The 24,588-nt window shown below is 36.4% G+C and overlaps 1 protein-coding gene across 3 annotated transcripts in view; it reads right to left on the minus strand.

Annotated features, from left to right (window-relative positions):
- Positions 1-24,588, minus strand: part of TBL1XR1 (TBL1X/Y related 1) — a 184,279-nt gene that overhangs the window by 72,063 nt on the left and 87,628 nt on the right. For 2 of the 3 annotated variants that reach the window (XM_040480799.1, XM_040480796.1), the window contains exon 2: positions 16,000-16,068. The gene's annotated coding sequence lies outside the window, so the exon portion shown is untranslated. The remainder of the gene's footprint in view (positions 1-15,999; positions 16,069-24,588) is intronic. The other variant, XM_040480800.1, reaches the window with a different exon arrangement.

Below are 24,588 nucleotides of genomic sequence, written 5' to 3' on the forward strand. Positions count from 1 at the left end.
GGTCTAACAAACAGAATACTAAATTTTAAGTTCATAGATCAGGTGACATTCTACTTTATTTTTTGCTTACGTTCTTACCTGGCAGACTTAAAACTCCAGGGACGGCAGAACCAATAAACATACCACTGTAATCAAGAATCTATCAAAACTCTACTCTTTTAAAGGATGTAATCTCTCTCTTTTAAGGAATGTAATCTGTGTCTTTTAAAGGATGTAAAGACAGGATGAAACATTCAGTGAAAAAAAAAAACTTGCTTTTTAAAGCTTGTTTTTATGCAAATTAAAGTGACTATAAAATAAATGCCGTACACCCAATTCTATTAATTATTCATTTGAGCATTTCACCTTGGCAACATATTGCCTAAAAAGTTATTCAGAATCACTAATAAAATTTCTCTCTGGTTGGCAGAAACAAAGGCAAAAATAAAGCAGTCTTGATGAAATTTGTTCTTGGCTAGTCTTAAAATGGTGGTGATATCCATGTGTCTGAGATAAAAATCTGTGAAACAAAAGTTTCCTTTACATTGAATTTACTTTCCGTTTTCATTTAGGTATTTTGATTTACAATCCTAATGACCTGACTAAAATAACCTTACACTTAATGGCAAACAACAGAAATCAGGATGGACATGCAAAGCATACTTTAGGGTTCTATTTTGAGCATAAGCTGTTTTCAGCAATTTTCTCCATCTACCTTACTGACCCCCAAGACTCTTCCAGAGACTTAAAATATTAAACTTATTTACTGACAATAATATTATTACTAATGATAAAATACTACAAGCCATATTGGTTTCAGCCAGTATTATACAGATGTAAATTATCTCCTGCAAAAACTCAGGACTGACTGAACCACTGTCTTAAGATATTCTCCTCCAAGAAGGGTTGGCACCAAGATCAGCAGCTAAAGGAGAACTTGGAATTTTAATAACTAGTTGGTATGTCACATGAAGCCCACTGGATTGTTCCTCACTAAATTTCTCCGTAGGACATAAAAACATTTGTTAATTCTTTCCCCTACTTAGAGAAGTCAGCACATGGTACAATTTGCTCAAAGACCAAAATACTTCATTTAAATATCAATAATACAGAATTCATGGAATATAAATGGCTATAGCTTTGAAAAAGTTCTACTATCTAGAAATGGTAATTCTCTTTATATTATTGCAATACAATTGGAGAGAAAAAGACAAAAGACCAAAAATAAGTCCAAATCTATTTTGATCACTAAGAAAATAGGAAACTCTGTAACATAATTTCATATATAACACAGTTTCATATAACTTTTTATTTTCTTTTTTTTTTTTTAATTTTTTTTTTCAACATTTATTTTTTTTTGGGACAGAGAGAGACAGAGCATGAACGGGGGAGGGGCAAAGAGAGAGGGAGACACAGAATCGGAAACAGGCTCCAGGCTCTGAGCCATCAGCCCAGAGCCTGACGCGGGGCTTGAACTCACGGACCGCGAGATCGTGACCTGGCTGAAGTCGGACGCTTAACAGACTGCGCCACCCAGGCGCCCCATAACTTTTTATTTTCTAAAATATATCTAATAACTGCTTAATTTTGTTGGAAAGTCTCCTTTTATGACTGGGTAAGAAAAAAATGCCAATAAAAAAGAAACTAAGATGATCAAATTAATTGCTAAAAATCCCACATCTTGGGGTGCCTGGGTGACTCAGTCGGTTAAGCATCTGACTTCAGCTCAGGTCATGATCTCACTGCTCATGGGTTGGAGCCTCCTGTTGGGTTCTGTGCTGACAGCTCAGAGTCTGAAGCCTGCTTCGGATTCTGTGTCTCCCCCCTCTCTGCCCCTCCCCCACTTGCACTCTGTTGTGTGTGTCTCGCTCTCAAATATAAATAAAACCATTAAAAATTTTTTTTAAATCTCACATCTCATTATTACATTTTATATTTTAATATTAATGTTTTACTTTTCTCTCATCCTCACCTGCTTAAAATTTATTCTGATATATACATTTTGAAAATGAAGCCTTTCAGAATAGATTTCCTAACAGTAAATAAATGGAGGATAAGAAATGAATTAGTATTTTATAAACATTATACTTGATACTGGATATTACATTATTTCACTTTTTATTTTTGAGAGACAGAGCACAAGCAGGGGAGGAGAGAGAGAGAGAGAGAGAGAGAGAGAAAGAGAGAGAGAGAGAGGCAGACAGACACAGAATCCTATGAACTGTGAGATCATGACCTGAGACAAAGTCGGATGCTTAACTGACTGAGCTACCCAGGAGCCCCCATGGTTATTATATTTTTATTAGCACTATACTTCTCTCCCAAAACTTTATAAAAGAACCACAAAATTTTGCAACAATGATCATATGCTTTTTAACCTACCAACTCATTAATATACTATTACTATATTCCTAAAATACAGATTTTTAAAAAACAAATTACTTTAGCCTAATAATTCTAGCATAAAAATCATGCAACATTCCTCTTGATAAATAAATACAATGCACTTAAAAGAATGTGTTCTAAGGCAAACTTCATAAATGACAACTGGTCAATTTAAAAAATGGAAAGAGGGGCGCCTGGGTGGCGCAGTCGGTTAAGCATCCGACTTCAGCCAGGTCACGATCTCGCGGTCCGTGAGTTCGAGCCCCGCGTCGGGCTCTGGGCTGATGGCTCAGAGCCTGGAGCCTGTTTCCGATTCTGTGTCTCCCTCTCTCTCTGCCCCTCCCCCGTTCATGCTCTGTCTCTCTCTGTCCCAAAAATAAATAAACGTTGAAAAAAAAATTAAAAAAATAAATAAATAAAAAATGCAAAGAGAATCTAATAATTGCCTCTAATAGTATTTTCAAAAATATATTCAAAATAAGCAACCCCAGGGATTCCATATCCCATTCATCATACTTCACTCTGAGCATACTCTAATCATGTATCCATCCCCTCAGAATTTATGTATTATAAATGATCTTAATAAGCCTTTGCTGTATCACTTTGAAGTAATCAAATTATTTGTGTGGGGGTATGTTTTGCCTTACTTTTATTCTTTATATTTCTGTATCTTACTGCATCCTTTAAAGTTCAGAACTCAGAAGGCAGAAAAATGTCACTCATAAAATTTTAAAGTATTTTCAAATTTAAAAAATATCAATTTTGATGAAAGCTACTAACAACCTATTAAACAGGAAAGTGGTTTAGAAAAATACTACCCACTAGTATTTTTAAAACATTTTATTGTGAAAATTTTCAAACATACAGAAACAAAATTTAAGACTGTATAGAAAATATTCACATAGCCACCACCAAGCCTTTAGAATTAACATTTCCTTGTAACTGTCTTACCATCCTCTCAATTGATCTTAACTTCTGAACCATTTCAAAATAAGTTGCAGATCAGTACGCTTTCCCCATATATACTTCAGTTTCTCTGTCATTAATTATAGTATAGTGTTTAATACAGTGTTTCTTTCAAAGAAAAAATTTACACAAAATAAAATGGATAGATATTAGACTTACCATTCAATGACATACTCAAGTAATGCAAATCCCTAACAGGATACAGGGTATTACCACCACCCTAGAAAATTCCCACATGCCCATTCCCACTTACTCCTTGTCCCCAACACCCATGCATCCATTTCTAAGCCCTCCAATCACTTTTTTTTTTCCAACATTAGTTTTATTTGCCCTACCCCAATACAGAAATATGTAAGTTTGCCTGTTTGGGGGACATCACAGAAATGGAATCATAATCATGTCCTAGTTTTCTGTAAGGCTACGTTCACTCAGCATGATGTTTCAGAGATTAATCCAGGTTGGTGCAAGTATCAATACTCTCTTCCTATTACTCAGTAGTACCGTGTTATATATACACAGCAGTTTATCTATTTTCTTGTTGACAGACATCTGAACTGTTTCCAGTTTAGGGGTCAGCCACATATTTGGCAGAGTTTCTACATAGAATCTGGTATTCCACCACTGTGGTTCTTTCTTTTCCGGAATTTCTTCCCTCTTCCTCCTGCTAGACTGCCATCACTCTATAGCTGCTGTGGTATTTGTGAATTTGATCTCATTCCTCAAGCCAGTAAGACTGCAAACAAGCCAAGAGGAGTCTGCCTGAAGCAAAACACCATCAAGATGAGAAACTCAGCCAAGGCCATTCCCTTTTTTTAAGAAACCACTCCAGTCCAGTTTCTACTTGTTTGTGTTTGCCCTATAGTGTCCTCATGTTTTTTATATATTGGCCAGAGACTGTAGTCACAATTTGTGGGAGAATTTGTTCAGTAGGATCTTGACTTCATTTTTAAAATTATAACTCCCTATTTTTCCACTTCAAAAAAGCTATAATTGATAAATCTCTTTTTGGCTTTTCTTTTTCTCCTCAGGAGCTTGACTGATCCAGTCTCTTTCTATCTGAAAAGCCAAACTAAACCAAGAAAAGGCCTCTGGGAGCCACAGATTATGAGAGCTGGACGAGGGAATCCTGTAACTCTGTACATGAACCAATACAAGTCCCAAAGGCATCCCAACACATGTATGAAGAACACACCCAAAGAAGCTAAGGTTTTGAGACCTTCTGATAGAAGCCACTCTTCAGGTACCACACTAACCCTGAGTGGTGCATGCAAGAAGTAGACCAAAAGCAGCAGGGCAAAGGCTTTGAAAACTGAACTGGCGCTAGAGACTGACAACGCCCAGGCCACAAACACTGAGAACGTGCAGTTCTCATGAACCTAACCATGCTCATCACCTGTTTTAATTAAAAAAAAAAAAAAAAAAAAAAAAAAAAAAAAAGTCAACATTCTCCTGACAAGACACAACACAAATTTATTTTACATACACAGAATCAGGAAAATCTGACCAATTCTCAAAGAAAAAGACCACAAGAGATGCCAATCTTGAGATTCCCCAGATATGAGAATTATCAAACAAAAATGTTAAGGCAGCTATTTTCATCCATCCTCCCCAGGGTAAAAGCATACACTTATAATGACAGGAAACACAGAAGTTCTCAGAAGTACAAAGTAAAAAGAACCAAATGGAAACTTCACAACTGGGAGAAATTTAGGGAAAAAATGATTTGACAAGTGTAGACAAAGGAAAGCAAGCACTGAATAACTGATCTTCAAAATAAGAAAATAACACAAATAGAGAAGAAAAAAAATCTCATCTTAATAAAAGAAAATTTTCCTGACATTTTGCATCTTTAGCACTGACTAGTAATGGAGGGTAAAAAAACATCAACACAAAACCTAGACATCTCTAACTAAAATGCTTTAATCCTTATTCTGTCTCCTCTTGAGCCCCTCTGAAAGCTCTCATGATTCACCTTTGAAAAATATTCTGATTCTATGAATTTGTAGGATATACAATTTTTAAGAACGCTGGACTACAAGTGAGGACATCTGATTCAAGTCTCGGTTCTGTAACCATGACAAAATACGTAAAGTGACATCACTTCTCTAGGCCCTAATTCCTTATTTGTAAAATTAGGACCTACTTAGTAAGTGATGACAACTTACTTAGCTTTATAACATAGACCCATTGTTAGAGTAGGCAGTTAGTTAGGTTCTAACAGAATACCTGGAGGCCAGCAACAAGGAAGTCATTGCTGGCTATGGGGAAAGTCAGAAGCCTGGCGGCAGCACTCTACATCAAACCACATCAAACCTCATCAAACTGGACAGGCTCAAAATAGCAGATGAGACAACAGGAAACCCTGACCAAATAAGGAAGAAAACTCCTAACACCTGGCATCCATGCCCAGGTAATGAATATTCCACCCCCTAGTTAACAGCTCTCAATAAAAGATAGAGACCCAACAACCCCCAGGTGCTTCAGCTTCTCTCACCCTAGCTCACATCCCCAGACTGTATTTTCACTTTAATAAACTTCCTCACTTCTGTCACAGTGTCACATGTCTGTCCTTGAACTCTTTCTTGTGACAAGACCAAGAACTTTTGATGACACCTATGGGACAGGCTGGGTCTCCCCCAGTTCACCTGGCAACACCATGAACTAATTTTAGGAATGCTTTGAGGGTCACTCCTGTTTCCCCAGATCTTAGCATTAGCCAAGTTCTTCACTGCTCTCATTACTTGTTTCTGACAAATAAGGAGAACCTATGGTCAGGTAGCTGTGACTGGCAAGGTCTAGGGCAACACTATTAACAGATATAAAAGGCAAGCCACAATGCAAACCACATTATGTAATTCTAAATTTTCTGGTAGCCACATGAAAATTTTAAGGAGAAACAGGTGGCAATTATTCTACTAGTATATTTAATTTAACACAACATATAACCCAAATGTGATCATTTCTTATAATCAGTATTTTAAAATCAAGATTTTTCTTTATCTTTAAAATCCAGAATGCATTTTATATTTATAGTACATCTCAACCATGACTAGTCATATTTCAAGTGCTCAACAGCCACATTATCACTAGTGGCTACCACACCTATAGACTGCAGGTCCAGATGTGGAGGTGGAAAGGGGAGGAGGACACAATGGCAAACAAGGGCCAAGGACCAAGGTGTCTCAATGAGTCACCTCTCTGTCTCTCTCTCTCTCTCTCTCACACACACACACACACACACACACACAAACTTATTGGTGATGGTAAAAAGGTCATCCCCACGTGGCAGATAGATCAGAGAAAGTTTGTTCTTGAAATAAATTTCCATCTCTACTATGGGGAGTAGCCACTATAAAAGAAAAAAAAACAGGTAGATAAATGGCTTACATATCATTTCCAAACACGTGAACTTAAAGTATTTATTTTGGGTCACCTGGGTGGCTCAGTCTGTTAAGCGTCCTACTATGGTGCATGTCATGATCCCGTGGTCTTATGAGATCAAGCCCCGCGTCAGGCTCTGTGCCTCCCTCTCTCTCTGCCCCTTCCCTGCTCATACTCTGTCTCTCTCTCTCCCAAAAATAATAAACATTAAAAATAATAATAAACTATTTACTTTTATGAAAGCCACTGTTTATTTTATCCTATCCACAGTTGTAGGGAAGTATAATCATGTAGAGAATATACTAAAAGGCATTATAAAACAATTAAATGATTTTAAAGATTAGTGAAAGAAACACAAAATATACTTCACAAGTTCACAATTTTCAAATCAAATGCTTTACTGTGACTTAGTTTCTGAAATTTCAGCTAATTTATCAAATCTCTCCTTGAATGAAAAAAATAAAAACCTTAATTTTTTGTATAAATTTATGAATACTGAAACCTCTATATTTTTTAAATGGATATAATTTCTTTTGTTTTGAAGGACAGTATAACAATTTTATTCCTTAAATGTTTCTCATGGAAAATAAAGGAGAAGTGATCTTTGTGAGAACCTATGGTCCCACCCCAGTCCCATCTCACCATGGTTCCCATCTCTGTATTAGAACAGTAGTGCAGACACTCTCAGGAAAGGACAGAACTGTGGAAACAAGACCTAGTTCAGAGCTATCTCTACAATTTATCATCTAAGTGATTATAAACAGGAATAATTGTTTCCTCATCTATAAAATAAAGATATTAAAAACCTCACAAAGTTACAGAGACTTATTTAAACAAGATATTTACACTCTATCACAGAACATTCACTCATCCTTCCATTTCTGCTCGGATTTTTATTTACTTTCTCATTCATCAAATAACTTTTAAATTAATCAAATGTCTTTTGGTGTCTCCAAATACTTTACACATTTGAAGTATTTCTATGTAATCTACTCTAAATTCGCAAACCCTTGTGTTCGAAGTCATTTTTTGAAAGGGTCAAATTATAATAAAATGATCCCATTAAACATCTGACTAGAAACAAATAATATAGTGAAATAAGAGCATTAGCATCTTTTTTTTTTTTTTTAAATTTAACGATCCTGCTTATAGGAGAAAATGACAATCACAGGAAGGAGAGAAACTAGTCATTGTGAAGGATCTCTGTTCCAATGAACCAAAGGAAAACAATCAAAAGATACGACTGAAAATAACTGGCTTAAAAAGGCAGTAACTGGCAGAACATGGACAAGAGAATAAATAGTACATATTAAAATCAGAAACTCCTGTCTGTTACATACCAAACTTTACTATGTTAATTTCCTTTCGGAGCAAAAAATTAAAACTTAAATAACAAAAAAAATCCATCCACTATCCACTGGAAAGATGGATGAATTGATAAAAGGAAGAATGGTAAAAAATAGAGACTCCTAATAGCTTCAATACATTCAAGAAATTTGCAATGGCCTGTAGCTTCAAATGTTATGGCTGTATTGCTAATATTAAAGCACGTAGCCCACCCCTGAATGTGTTAGAACCTACTAGTAAGACTGAATTTAACATAGTACAGACCGTTTGAAAAGTTTGAAATACTTAAAAATAAGGCCAGAAAACAAGTGAAGATAGGATGCCCCACCCCCCCTTTTTTTAACAAAGAGAGAACACCCAAGCACCCAAAAGAGGGGGGGATATGAGGCTCGATCCCATGACCCTGGGATCATGATGTGAGCCTAAATCAAGAGTTGGAAGTTCAACTGACTGAGCCACCCAGGTGCCCCAAGGACACTTTTCATTTTATTTATTTTTTAAGTCGTTTTTTAATTTTTTTTTTCCAACGTTTATTTATTTTTGGGACAGAGAGAGACAGAGCATGAACAGGCGAGGGGCAGAGAGAGAGGGAGACACAGAATTGGAAACTGGCTCCAGGCTCTGAGCCATCAGCCCAGAGCCCGACGCAGGGCTCGAACTCACAGACCGTGAGATCGTGACCTGGATGAAGTCGGACGCTTAACCGACTGCGCCACCCAGGCGCCCCTAGTCGTTTTTTTTAAATGTTTGTTTATTTTTGACAGAGAGAGAGAGACAGAGCATGAGTGGGGGAGGGGCAGAGAGAGAGGGAGACACAGAATCCGAAGCAGGCTCCAGGCTCTGAGCTGTCAGCACAGAGCCAGATGTGGGGCTTGAACCCACGGACCACGAGATCATGACCCGAGCCGAAGTCGGACACTTAACCGACTGAGCCACCCAGGTGTCCCTAACATTTTTCCATTTAACACCCATTCTCTACCTCTATGTGAGTTTTAAATTCTTGCTCTCATTCTATTCTGGGTTCCTTGAGATAAGAAGAGAGCTACATTTTGTTTCTGGTTGCATGGTGTCCATATTAAAACCTAGGGAAGAGATGCCAAAATTATGTGAAGCATGAAGATCAATTTTTAAATAACAACAGCAACCCACCATAACAAGTTCTACTATTACATTTAAGGTAAGGCTTAAATCTATGTAAGAATTCAAGCTTTCTTTGACTTTCAAATGATAGATAAGACAATCTTTCAGGTTCCATTTTAGTTACAGAAGCCTCACATCAAAGAACAATCATCCAGTGGTAAGATACAGGGGATTAATATAAATCCAACGTGCATTTTACTACTGATTTGAAAATTAATTCTCCAGAGGCATAAATTCACAACCAAAGGAATATGAATACTTTATACAATGCCATCTATATAGGTAATGCCATTCATTCTTCACATTTAATGACACCACTTCAAAATCACATGACAACAAAAGATGATAAATAATGACAATGAAGTTTTCTACAATGAATAGAACAAGTTAATTCACAGATGATGTAATTAAAAAGTAGGTAGTAGGGGCACCTGGCTGGCTCAGGTGGTTAACTGTCCGTCTGACTCTTGGTTTCGGCTCAGGTCACGATCTCAGTTTGTGAGTTGCAACCCTGAGTTGGGCTTTGTGCTGACAGTGTGGAGCCTGCCTGGAATGTTCTCTCTCTCTCAAAATAAATAGATAAACTTAAAAAAAAAAAAAAAAGTAGATAGTAAAAGGGAACAGATCATTGGTTTCTCAATATGCACCACCTCAATGATCCTACCTCCAGGGAGGGTCACAACTCTTTGGGGCCTTATCCTCAGTCTAGCAAACTACAACTTAACTTTTATCAGTTCTCTTAGGATAATATAGTTCTGAGAGAATAAATGTTAACAAAATACACTAGAGCAATTTATGAATGAGAAGAATGATTTACTAATTTACACTGAGAATGTAACTGCAGACTGGAACATTCACTGATGCAACAGAGCTGGCAGTGCCCAGCCCACATCCGCTTACCACTCTACTTTCCTTAGGAACGAGACAGCTTTTTTTCCACTAACACCTACAGGTCATCTCTGGCCACAGGTTTAGGTCAGGGAGAAGTTGCTGAGGACCTGCCCACCCCGAAAGCGTAACTCCACCAATATGGAAAGGGAGTTGGTAGACAAATTACTCCCACTTCAATGCCCCTTGAGTGAAATAACTCAGAGGCATATTCTATTCGGTCTCCCAGAGGTCCCTACATGATTTGAGCCTCAACTGCCCACAACAGTAATCTACTGTTTAAGGCATCCTTACTGGCCTCTTTATCTTTTCTTACTTCCCCACTACTCCATCACACCCACAGGAACTTTCTGGGTTCATTTTCCAAATAAAATGGTTATATCAAGGGTCCAATTCCACTGAAATCAAACATAAGACAGCCAGTCAGCTTAGTTGTTTTCTTAGCAGAAAAATATTATTGTTAAACCAAATTAATTTTTAGAAGTTGTGACATGACTACAGACTCAGAACAACAGAAAATAGGAGGTCTGAGGGACAGATCAAAAAAGTTGACAGATTTTCTTGAAAATAAGAATCTTTTCAACAGTTCAAAGAAAAAGACACACAAATAGTTCTAAAAAATATGAAAAGATGCAAATTAGAACTATAGTGCAATACGATTTCTCAACTTTCAGACTATATATACATATAAGTTCTGACTATATACTGTTTGTAAGTGGGAAAAAAAACCAGAAGATGCCAAAATGTCTAAGGGAATTTGGCAAATTGCCTAAAAAAATAATATGCATATTTATGGTCACACATAAAACTCCCATTCTTGAAACAAGTTAGGTACATCCATGTAATGGACTACTACACAGTTATTAAAAGGAAGGCAGGCTAGCTCCATACAGTGCTTTAAGATGATCTCTAGTTTACGTATACACGTGGGTTTGCTTATATATATTTTTTTAATAGCAATATAGTTACAACTGGTTACCTATACGGGGAGAAATAAAAATGTACCTTATTTATAATTAACATGAATGATTTATATATAATTATAAAACAAAACTAAATCAAAACACTTAAATGCTAAACACTGAAAATAAAATGAAACAAACGGACCTGACTATATAACAAGATGGCAGAAAAATCATACAGGTGAATGTACTTCAAGTACTATAAAACAGAATACTTAACACTGTAAACCCCAGCAGGACAAAGGCCAAAAAAGCAGTTTTTAGTAATCATGTTGGTGGTACTGGTTTAGATATATAAATATATATTAAGACAAAAAATCCTATGTAATACTTCTATATGTATTTTATATATTTACATATTTATATCTGACATATTTCACATATATATTCTATATTTTATATTTTAATGTTATATTACATTTATATTTAATAATACCTAATATTTTACAAATATGAAAGAAAAAGAAGTTTATGTAAAAGCCAACTTAAAAAGACTCATCTGGGGGTGCCTGGGTGGCGCAGTCGGTTAAGCATCCGACTTCAGCCAGGTCACGATCTCGCAGTCCGTGAGTTCGAGCCCCGCGTCAGGCTCTGGGCTGATGGCTCAGAGCCTGGAGCCTGTTTCCGATTCTGTGTCTCCCTCTCTCTCTGCCCCTCCCCCATTCATGCTCTGTCTCTCTCTGTCCCAAAAATGAATAAACGTTGGAAAAAAAAAATTTTTTTTTAAAAATAAAAAGACTCATCTGGCCAAGACAATGAGCATCATCATCAGAAGAATAAAAACTACAATGCAATAAACATAAACTATTTAAATCTACAAGCTCAATGACACTTCAGAAAAAAGAAAAAAATCCTCACTGGTCTACTTTTCCAAGATTCTAGGAAACAACTCAAATACTTTCAAAGTTGGTAAATAAAGGAAAGAATCAAGTAATTAGTATGCCTTTCCTGTGCAAACTGTGCCACAGAGTAACCAAGCATCTGATGAGGGAAGTTTCTTTTACAGAGATATTACAGATCATATATGAAACCTTGATATAATTAGGATATCAACATTTTGAATGTTTGCATAGAAATAAGAGATCTAGGCAGTGATCAACAGTAACCTAATCTCACAAACAGAGACAATTAAACAGCTATTTCTTCTTGGGAGTACTCAGCACCTCCTTACGAAATATTCTGTCACCCTAACACCACAAAATAAAGCAAGAAAAACCTGAATTAGATTAAGCTCTTAGATATAACTACTGATTTACAAAAAAGTACAAGGGAAAGAGAAGCATTTTACTACAGGGATGCAATTCAAAAAATAGGGGCGCCTGGGTGGCTCAGTCAGTTGGGCATCCGACTTCAGCTCAGGTCATGATCTCACAGTCTGTGAGCTTGAGTTCCACAATGGGGTCTCTGCTGACAGCTCAGAGCCTGGAGCCTGCTTTGGATTCTGTGTCTCCTTTGCTCTCTGCCCCTCCCCACTCACACTCTGTCTCTGTCTCTCTCTCTCTCAAAAGTAAATAAACATTGAAAATTAATAATAATAATAATAATAATAATAATAAAAAAACACAGAATGAGGAAATTTACATGGCAAGTAAGTTAAAAGGGAAAAATATAATAAATAAGGAGGTAGAAGAGTTAAGGTGTATATACCAACCAAATGTAATGTATGGATTTTGTAGTGACTCTGTAGAAACATTATTTATGAGCAAATGAGGAACATTTAAACTAAACAGCTACTTACTGATATTAAGAAATTATTGTCAACATCTCATGCATTAGAATGTCCACTATCAAAAAAATAAAAGAACACCACAGAAAATAACAAGTGTTGGACAGAATGTAGAGAATGTAGACAAAGAGAAATCAGAATACTTGTGCACTTTTGGTAGGAATAGAAAATGGTGCAGCCACTCTGGAAAACACTATGGAGGTTTCCATATGATCCAACAATCTCATTTCTGGGTATGTACCAAGAAGTGAAAGCAGGATCTTGAAGAGATATTTGCACACCCATGTTCACTGCAGCATCATTCACAACAGCCAAAGATGGAAGCAACCTAAGTATACACTAATGAATGAATAAAGAAAATATGATATATGCATACAATGGAACATCAACCTTTAAAAAGAAGGAAATCCTGTCACATGCTACATGCTACAAGACTGATGAGACCAAAGGACATTATGCTAAGTAAGCCAATCACAGAAGACAAATACTGTATGATTCCACTTATACTAAGTATAAAGTATCTAAGGTAGTCAAACTCATAAAACCGAAAAGGAAAATGTTTGTTGCCAGCTGCCGGTAAGAGGGAGAAATGGGAATTTTTCTGTTTAACGGATATCAGTTTCAATCTGTTTGAGTTTTGCAAGACGAGAAAGTTCTAGAGATCTGTTGTACAACAATGTGAATAGAGTTAACACTACACTTAAGTGTACTAACTACACACTTAAAAATGTTTAAGATGACAAATTTTGGTTTTCACTATAATTTTTCAAAAGTATATTTAAATCCCTTTTCAAATAAAAAAAAGAAACTATTACCAATTTTTCAAGTGTGATTAATGGTATTGTGTATGTGTGTGTGTGTGTGTATATATATATGTATATATATAATTTTTAATAGTCCATATCTTACATAGCTACATACTAAATAAAATATGTATGAATGAAATCATATGATACAAGTATTAGCTCCAAAATGACAGGGGGTGGGGGGACATGGAAACAAGGTGGTTAAAGATGAAACAAAATTCCTGACCACTGCAGCTGAGTTCATTATGCTATTCTGTCTTCTTCAGTGTATGTCTGAAAATGTGCACAAAAAGTTAAAATAGTAATATACACTTGTAGAACAACAGATTCTATTAATACAGTGGGATCCACATTTATTTAGGAGAGTAGCTGTAAACCATGATGATGTAAGGTACAATTAGAGTTAAAATAAATTGTACCTAGCCAAGTGAAGAATAAGCAAAAAAGAGTATTATGAATCCCTCATGCTTATTTATATCAAAAACAAAGTTGAGGGTGGGGGTGGGGTGGTAGAGGTAAGGTAAGTGTTCCCACAAAGCATTCCTTTTCATTTTCAGGGAAAGAATGTAAGATACTACATAGCACAGGTTTAACTCAAAACACAGGCATTTCTCAGGTTCATGAGAAAACTACCACTGTGAACCAATACCTATAAATTTATTAGCACATCATGCAAGTATGTACAAATGGCTGTCATGTCCTCAGCTAGACTATAAGCAAGTATGTTGTAATCCTGGCCTTTTTCATCTCTAACACTAACACATTTTTAGAACTAACATAAATTTCTGTGATCATGACTCAAAAATGATTTAAGGAATTCTCAACAAAATTGGTAAATGTGTTGGAAATAACCTGATTTGAAATACAGTCTAAGAGCTGTTCCAAAAACAAAACAACTTACAGTCTGTGAGGGACACATTCAAAAACTCACTTGAAGATAGGCACTTAGAAGAGGTAGCCAGTTACACAGCACCTGTACCTCACATACCCAACAGGCCCGCACAATGGATTCTTAAGGGGGACATGCCACAAATAGTTAAGACTATCAAGAAAACGAACAGGTTTCAAATGTGAACTTCAAACATAAAGCCAAGGGCAGGTAATCCAAATGATGATGCTGATTTACCAGAGAGCTGTTTCTTACATGAGAAACTGTAATGCTTCAGAAGAAAACAGCAGATTTTAACAATGGTTATTGAGTCACACAAGCACCCTAAAGAACCCAGCAAGCGTCTCATAAACTAATGAAGAACCATGTCATTGTGTCAAGTAAGGCCACACAAAACGTTCTCTCTCAGCAGTTAATGGGGAATGTTGAAGAAAATAAGAGGGGGGAAAGAGAGAAGAAATTTTCCTCTTATCAACATACTGACCAGCCCGTCTTTAAAATGAATCATTTCCTAGGAATTTGTTCACAGATAACTCATCTTGCCCACTTATTCTGATTCTAGTTAATTTTTAGTAGCTTTTATTTCAGACTGATACATCTACTATTTCCCACCAAGTTCTAGAAGTCTTTTTCAGTTTCTATAGCTATTTGATTTAATGTTTAAAATAAAAAATTTGATTAAGTAAAAAAAAGTTTTAATAATGTACTACAGAAAACATTCTGAAATTGATTACTGTTAAGTAATTAATTGTCCTATTTATTGAACTCTAAAATACATAACCAATACCACTTAGGTAAAGAATTACTTTTTGTAAGGGAGAGTCATTCTGATTTTAGTTAACAGTAATGAGATCACTCAGCCTACAGTTAGAATAAACTTTAGAAATTTAGCCCAATTCTGTCATTTAATTGCAGAAGAGTTCTTGCCAAAAGTTATCTAAGACATATACAGAAAAGAGAGCTATCTCAACTCTTACAGATTGGCTTTTCTGCTGTATAACACAGTTCACAGATGTTTATTCCACAGAGAAAGGTTTCTAAATGATCTTTTTAAATAGTAAGGATGGTTCTCTTGGAAATCATTCACTCACTAAAAACAGGTAGAATTTTAGACATTTAACTGCCCATTAACTATAAATATTAAGATAAATGCAATATGCAAAAAGACTATTTAACAAGAAAATTCTATTCATAAAATATAGCCCACCTGTTAAAATACAAGATCATTGCCATATAATAATAGTTTTCATCCTGATAACTACAGCCAAGTGGTTATACAATCTATAGATGATGGAACTCTCCGAAGTAAGGGTTCGCCCTTTTCTTTTTTAACTAAATAATCAAAAATTAATTACTTTAAGTGCCTTACCTTACATATATTTTTTAAAACATTTCTTTACTCTGGGAACACAGATATATTTTGTCAACCTATGACAAACTTTAAAAATTCTTAAGAGACCCTCCCAAGTAAGAGAATAATAAAAAGACCAATTAAAACACTCTACCATTCGGAGTGGGAGGAATTCTTACCATTGGCAGTGCATTGATGTGGGGATGTGCAATTGAATATCCGGTACCGCCAATCACAAGTTGCTGCTGCTGAGAAAAAGGAAAGTACAATATTCAGTGTGCCCTAAAACAAATTCAGCTTAAGATATTTCCCACAACAAGTCTCCATGTTATCAAATTATTTTTATTTACCTCTGTAAGGTTCCCGCCACCAACGATTATCCTTCCCCCCCTAAACAACTATTATCTTATATAAGCAACAGCAGCAACTTTTGGGGTAGTAAGTGGCAGGCACTGAATCTTTACAACACTCCTAAAAGGTTGACACAATGAACAAAAGGGAGGCTGGAAAAGATGGATCTGCACAAAGTGTACATTCACCCCCATTCAACTTAACTGGTGCAAATATTACTGTGATAGGGCCCAGTATAGCATGTTCATAATCTATGATCATGAGCCGCAAGGACTGGTATGAACTTATCTTCTATATATTGTTTAATAATAAAAACAAATGCATGATTGGTTTTGAAACAATTTCAATCAAAACTTATTAAAGTTTAATCTCTTCAGAGTCTACATTTTACAGAGTTTACCCCATCATCTCAATTGCTAAGTCATAGCACGTTATTTTCTGTGTCCTTCTGTGTAAAATATACAAGTTGTTTTTCAGACGCCCTGTCAAAGTGGTGGCTCTCCGGTCTAACGCTGACCAGTGCAGATTCCACCACGTGCTAGAGTACAATTTTATGTAACAGGGCAAGCTGATGCCACAGAAAGGAATGCAGGAGCTTTACCTCCTCCACCAAACCAGTGAATTAAGTCAGTAAACACTAAAAAGATAACTAAGCAAATACACTGAATAACTGTAGAAAGAATATAATCCCTTTAAGTTGGCTCCTCTCTGATCTTATCTTTAATTAACTAGAACTCTCATTTGTGCTGCCAACTCCATGGCCAATCTAAACAACTTCAGGGCTACTAAGTAACTTTCGGGTAGTTAAGTTATAATATCTAGGAATTAAAATAACATTTATTAAACATGGCACACACTTACTGAAATTATACACAGTTACATCAACATACAATATCATATCAGCCTCTGCAGGCACCAAGGTCTTTTGGCACAAGACACTTGTGAACCAGTTGGTAGATCCTTTGTAGACCTACTGGACAAATGTTCTACAGACATCATAAGTGAGTCAAAACAAAAACTAGATTACAGCTAGAACTGTTTACCTCAGGGTCATTTGCTATGAACATCAATTGTTTTATCAGAGTTTTCATGAGTTTTTGAGCTATAAGCTATATAGGGCTACTTGTTATCCAAAAACTGACTGAGCACCCTTAACAGAGAAAAGTTTGGGCATACATCCATTCTAGTTATTTATAAATAATTAACATGTGCTACTGAATTACACACATTTTACTTTTTTTTTAATGTTTATTTATTTTGAGAGAGAGAAAGAGAGGGAGGGAGGGAGCATGTGTGTGTGTGTGCACACTTGGCAAGTGAGCAGTGGAGGGGCAGAGACAGAGGGACGGAGAGAACCCCAAGCAGTCTCTGTGCTATTCAAGCACAGAGCCCAATGCGGGGCTTGATCTCACAACAGTGAGATCATGACCTGAGCCAAGATCAAGAGTAGGATGCTTAAACGACTGAGCCACCCAGGTGCCCCTAAATTACATGTATTTTAAAACATAGAAAACTGAAGGAACAAAGATGTATTCCTACATGTCAAATATCTTTTTTGATAATCTCTTATATGCTTAGCCATCTTCTAAAATAATTAGATCATAATAGGTAAAAAAGCTCATTCTAGTAGTTTAAGTATCAGCTCTACCATTTGCTTCTTTACTATTCTTATTCACATTTCTCACAGTCAGTTTCTTTTGCATGAATCTTTAAAATATTTGTCTGTTTTGCAGGGTTTGGTTGAAATTACTCCATAAGTCTACGTTATCAAACACAAGTAAACTTAGAATAGTAAGCTCAGACTCGTAGCAACTCCCAGAAAAGAAGTGAATGACTGGGATTGCCACAGCTGCCTTGTGGAGCTCCCCCCTCCTCAATCCCTTTATGTACCACTTTAGATAGAACTTTCTGACATCAGGGCGGAATGAGGGTGCAAATTTAACCCATCTGTCAGATATTAGTAACACTTAATTTTTAAAATTTAAAACAAACATAAATAGACTAATAGAGTCCTGTACCCCAATGGATACTTGTTTTTCACTACCAGGGTGTGTACATATATACCATGCACAAACTCACACAAATCTATCTACCTTTGGAAAATACTAAATTAGATCATTCCAGTTGCTAGTCTTTCTTGTTCCTCCTCTGCCTGGTTCTCTTCTCTTCCTTTTCTGTGATTAGTGAGTCTTTCTTCCATCACACTCATAGATGTCTCTAATCTCAGTTTTCTCTAATTAGTTTTTCTCTACTTTTGTTTTCTTCATCGACTCATTTAGCTTTCCCTTTTAGACTATATTTCCTTAAGGGAAAGAGTCCTAATAGTAATTTAATAAATATTTAAATAGTGAAATAAATATTTGATTCTAGGATTTCAAGAGTGAATAAATCTGTGGAAAATGGTATGTCAACAGGTATGCCCATTTGCACATATAATACAATCTGAAAAATTTAGGAAGTCCCTACATTAGCTGTTTTCCTAGTCAACTTATTTAGCCACGTCCTGGCCATTTTGGAGGGCATATATAAAGCATATATATCACTTAATTCTTAAGTTTATAAAATGAATTATCTGAATTTTGAAAGATATAATTATATACTCTTCCAAAGAATTACAAAAATCTAATGCATATTTAAGATAACCTGACAGAATGTATATTAAAACTATTTGTACTAAAGTAATTCAAGTTGTCCAGGAATCCCAAAATGTGTATCCTTTACACCTGCCTTAGTAATCACACTTGCCCGGAATGCTTAGGTGGCTCAGTCCGTTAAGTGCCCAACTCTTGGTTTCTGCTCTGGTCATGATCTCACAGTTTCTGAGTTTGAGTCCCACGCTGGGTTCTGTACTGATAGTGTGGAGCCTGCTTAAGATCCTCTCTCTTCCTCTCTCTCCCACCACCCACCCCCACCCCCGCTCACTCATTCTCAAAAATAAACATATAACCACACTTGCCCAACATCCTCTACTCTCACCAGCACATCACCAGTGTCTCTGTTCTCTACACACTTTGGCTGCCATGACATTACTCATCCTGTACCAGGAACTTCCTTCTATTATGTGGTTTTGGCCACTAACCGAGTCCATCTCTTCCAAGGTTTAGCCCAAATCAGTTTCCCCTCTTGATTATTCATCCCACTACCCAAGGACACAAAAATGAGCCTCCTTTATTACAACCGTGTTACTGCTTACTATCAAGCCTCCCCTGCCAGACCTCTTGAGACCAGGGAATTATCGGTCACCTTGCTGTCCCACAAAAGATCTAAGAATAGTGCACAGAACACACACAGTATTTAAGATCCATAATGATGTATCATATTATCCATAATATAATGTGGGAATAGGTAGATACATATTTGAAAATAAAACAGTAGAAACTGTATTACAGCACAAATAAATCATATTGGTAAGAAAGAACTTAACTGTGAATTTTTATTCTAAAGATGTCTAGGAGATCCTGGCTATATATAACCAGTAATTTCAGTACCATTTCCAGGAAGTGGCAAATAAAAGCTGATTATTTTGCCATTTAAAGACGACTCAAGAGCATGTGATCAATCACGTTATAAAATTAGTGTAAACCTACCAACTACTTTGCATACTACATAAACTATAACCCATTTGCTTTACTTCTTATGATGAAATAAATGTCTGCCAAATGTTTGGTTTTGTATCCAGATAAAAAGCTTTGCTCTTACAATCTATATTTCATAACATTTTACCTGAAATAACTGAAGTATTAATTTTAGAAAAGGCTTTCAGCACAAAAATAGACACTGCTAGGGCACCTGGATGGCTCACTTTGTTTAGCCTCCGACTCTTGACTTTTGCTCAGGTCATGATCTCAGGGTCATGGAATAGAGCCGCATGTTGGGCTCTGTATTGATCATGGAGCCTGCTTAGGATTCTTGTTCTCTCTCCTCTGTCTGCCTCTTCCCTACTCTCTCTCTCTCTCTCTCTCAAAAGAAATAAACATCACGGGCGCCTGGGTGGCTCAGTCGGTTGAGCGTCTGACTTTGGTTCAGGTCACGATCTCATGGTTCCTGGGTTCCTGGGTTTGAGCCCTACCTCGGGCTCTGTGCTGACAGCTCAGAGCCTGGAGCCTGCTTCGGATTCTGTGCCTCCCTCTCCCTCTGCCACTCCCCCACTTGTGCTCTGTCTCTCTCTCAAAAATAAATAAACATCAAAGAAGAAGAAGAAGAAGAAGAAGAAGAAGAAGAAGAAGAAGAAGAAGAAAAAGGAAGGAAGGAAGGAAGGAAGGAAGGAAGGAAGGAAGGAAGGAAGGAAGGAAGAAAAGAAAAGAAAAGAAAAGAAAAGAAAAGAAAAGAAAAGAAAAGAAAAGAAAAGAAAAGAAAAGGACACTGGTAACTCAGTAGACCTCTCCTAAAATCTACCACCTAGATATAATTAGAATTTTTTTAAGATACAAAAATCTTTTAAAACAGCACAACAGTATATTTTGACTGATCTTCAAAATTACTGCCCTCCAGTCTCTAGAAGTAAATTTACTTGATTTACAGATTTCTTAAAAAGCTAATGGATTATGGGTTCTCTCCCCAGGGAAAGGTACAAGCAAAACAAAAACTTGCTTATAATTTAAAGTAGCAACAGAATCGAATCTATTACCTCGTAGCCAGAAATAAATTCAAGAAATTGTACCTGGTATCCTTAACAAATAGAAATTACAAATGAATTTATAATTTTGCAGAATTTGGAAGAAACATCCCAAGAATTAAGAGGAAAACATAACAATCAATCTGCTTAGAAAGATTTTAAGTTTATTTCTTTTGAGTGAAGGAAAGAGCACAAGTTGGGAGGGGTGGCAGGGAGAATCCCAAATCCCACTAACAATGCAGAGCTCAAACTCACAAACAACAAGATCATGACCTGAGCCAAAGTCCCCAGAAAGATTTTTATTAAATGAACTTAACAAAAGTCACAGATAAAGTCCAAATTAAATTGTTCAGTACATGACTGAAAACAACAAATAAATGGTGATTACCTGCAACTGGAACCATAGAAAAAGAAATACATTTGTAAAGCAAAGTGTTTCAACTGAATCTTCTCAATTCCACTGATCCATTTCACAAAAGACTTAATAAGTTGTCTTCCTTCACATGCCAGTTTCTAGTAACATACTAAGCATTCATCAAGGCCTCCAAGCATCTAGATGTCTGGACCTCTCCTCTCCCCATCTCATTTCCCACCCTATCACATATACAGGTAATATTTGAGGCAGCCAGACAATTAAGAAGGGGGAAGGGGAAGGAGCTGTAACAGGAGGAATATCCTAAAGAAACCAACCCTGAGATGAGACTGAACGGCAGAATGGTCAGATCAAACAGCTCTGCCATCACTGGCTCTAATTTTCCACTTCTCTTTGTTATTTAGGTGACTCAGAAAAAATGGATTTAAAAGCTGTGTATTATGATCCCTATTTCCTAAAAATTAGATATACTCAGTACCACAAACCCACATCAATAACAATTTAAACATGCACTGGTATCTAATCATGCTACTATTACACTTCAGTTAATTTCATTGGTAGCAACACATGTGGTTGAATTGTACATTTAATTTATATAAAAAAAAATTACTGTGCAAGAATAAGACAAAGAGCTATCATGTAGCCTGAGATCTGCCCGTTTGAGAATAAGCAATGCAATTAAAGGCAATAAAAACCAGAAATTCTCTTTATAGTAAACCACAGTGTTTTTAAAATTAAAGTTTGGTTGGCAGTTTCAAGTGTTACTGAAAGTCAAATTTATTTTTTAGGCACTACAATCTGCCCATCAAAAGTTTCCAGTTCACTAACTTCCAAAATGTTAAGAGAAGATGAACATGAGAAGAGGCTTAGACTCAAACTTGAGTTATGATACTCGAAAGGTGATATCAAAATGTATAGATAAATACACAATATTGTCAGCTACATGAAAAATAAAAGTGAATATATCAAGAAAGTAACTATAATTTCCTTCTCTAAAAAACTATTACTAAATAAATGGTGCAATTTATAATTCATGATATCTTAGAAATATGACAAATGTGAGGATGCCTGGCTGGCTCAGTCAGTTAAACGTCCAACTCTTGATTTTAGTTCAGGTCATGATCATGGAATATGGAACCTGTTTGGGATTCTCTCTCCCTCACCCCGTTCCTCCTCCACTTGTGCACTCGCTCCCTTTTGCAAAATAAATAAACTTAAAAGAAAAAACAAAAAGAAATTATGACAAATCTGACAGATCATACAAAGCTGATAACAGCTCAACTTTTTATTTTTTAAGGAGAAAGAAACAAGTAGAGGGAGGATGAAAAGGAACAGGAAAAGCATCAGGGTCTAATAAATAACAGGATGAAAAGAAAAACAAGACTTTGCGCCTATGATCACACATGTAGGTAGGTAGGTACCCAGCACTTAACAAGTTAGAAGAAAAAACTGATAGAATTCCTACATTTTATTAGGTTTCTCACTCTTCCCAAGGGTTGAATATTTGATTCAAGATACCAAGAACTTGAACAGCTAATTAGGACAACACAAAAATCATTCTGCTGAACAATACATTCCCAGCAGAAATGAAATGGTCATGCCAGGGATATTGGGTCTTTCTGTGTCCTACAGAAATGCCCTTCCAGATTCTAACCTAATTGTGAGACAAAGTGGGTCCCTCATTCAGATTTAATTGGCCTAGAGTAACAATATGCACATCAACTGCATGAAAAGCTCCCCCAAGTGATTCTAGGTGGGGGTTAAAAACCACTGGACTTTGTGGCAGGAAAGGGCACGATGGGGACTAGTCAGAGTTTAATAAATAATCTATCTTGGGGGAGCATGGAGAGATCACTTCTTTCAACTATTAGCACTGCAAAGTGAGTAGTTCTCAGAATTAGAGTGGGAATCACACTATCAAGTAAAAGTTTTATTAATTTGATTTCAAGAGTAACAGTAAGGAACAAAAGATAAACGCCACCCTTCTCCCCAAAAGTGAATTAGAAAAGGGAGGATAATAGTGAGAACACCTTAGAAAGAAACCCAGAAAAAGAACACAAAACAGGGGAGTTATCATTCAAAAAGCACAAAAGGAGCAATGCTGATACCCACATTTAGATAAAAAGGCACATAAAGCCTGAGACTCAGCTACATGTGACAAAACTTAGTAGGGAGAAATTACAGAAGGATATTTTTTTCTGCTCAATATAATGGAAAACTGTCACACAAGTCAATTGAAGTGAAACAAAAGTTAAACAAAGTCACACAAGTTAAACAAAACCTGGATGTATCACTCAGCAAGAAAGTTACTTGCCACATGATGGCGGGGGCGGTTGTCGTAGGAGCCCCCTGTCCAATTCCTTTCAACTTGGCATTTAAATGTGCTATCAGGGCCATCAGCAGCCTCTGTGGCACCTCTGTGCAAACGACACCCTAGCAGGACAAATTAGAAAAATAAAAAGGCCATACTATGGTACAGGGAGGTAAGCCTGTACTGCGGAGCCACAGAGATTAGACTTGACTCGGAGCTACGGAATTTAGAATGCTAGCCCATCTAAGACAAGTTACTTAAACTCCTGGTGCCTCAGTTTTCTCATATGGAAAATAAATTGTTGTTAAGAGTTGAATAACTTGATATTTATAAAGTGCTCAACAGTGCCTGGCATAGGAGTCACATGCAATCATTTTTAAATAACATATGTAAGAAAAAGGAGCCCTTCCCTCTGAAAGGACACCGTCCCACATGAGAGAAATGGCTTGCTGACAGTGTGGCCTGGATGTCAGCATCCACTTGTCCCCTTGGTCGTGCACTTCTATGCAGGACACAAACTGCCCATTCGTATTCTGCTGTGCTATGTGCTACCATGACTCAAGAGTCCAGTTATAATAGGTCTTTCAGAAGTTCATTTAACACCATTACTACTCAAAATAATTAATCATTGGTAAAACTTTTAAATTAGAACAGATGTGGAGTGTGCCCGAACATGGCAGTTGTCCTGTGTGACCACACAGTGACAATGCACACACCTTACTGTGACAACACAGAGTGACAAAATGACACACTTGACCCTCTCAGTGAAGCACAGTTTCTCCATCACACTTGAAAACTAAATCTTCGACTTTCACTTTGTAAAAGGATAAGCTTAACTTTTAAAAAATTAAGAACATGCTAGCAGATAATTACTTAAATGAAAATTGTCATTCTGAAGTCTTCTGAGCACAAAGAAAAAAATGCATTTATGTTAAAATAGATACTGGGTTCAGAATTTTAAAATGTTTTATTTCTATCTACTGCTGAAGGATGTAAAAGTCATTCTTGTGTGTCTTTAAGAGTATTTCCTTACAGATTTTCACACGAAAAAACTCAGAAACTGCTTACTCTGAGTTCATATTTCTAAAATTGGTATAATCTAGACAGTACCAACAAAT

Source organism: Herpailurus yagouaroundi, unplaced genomic scaffold (genome assembly GCF_014898765.1).
Source record: "Herpailurus yagouaroundi ecotype Mexico unplaced genomic scaffold, PumYag 159, whole genome shotgun sequence".
In the NCBI taxonomy this organism is placed as follows: Eukaryota; Metazoa; Chordata; class Mammalia; order Carnivora; family Felidae; genus Herpailurus; species Herpailurus yagouaroundi.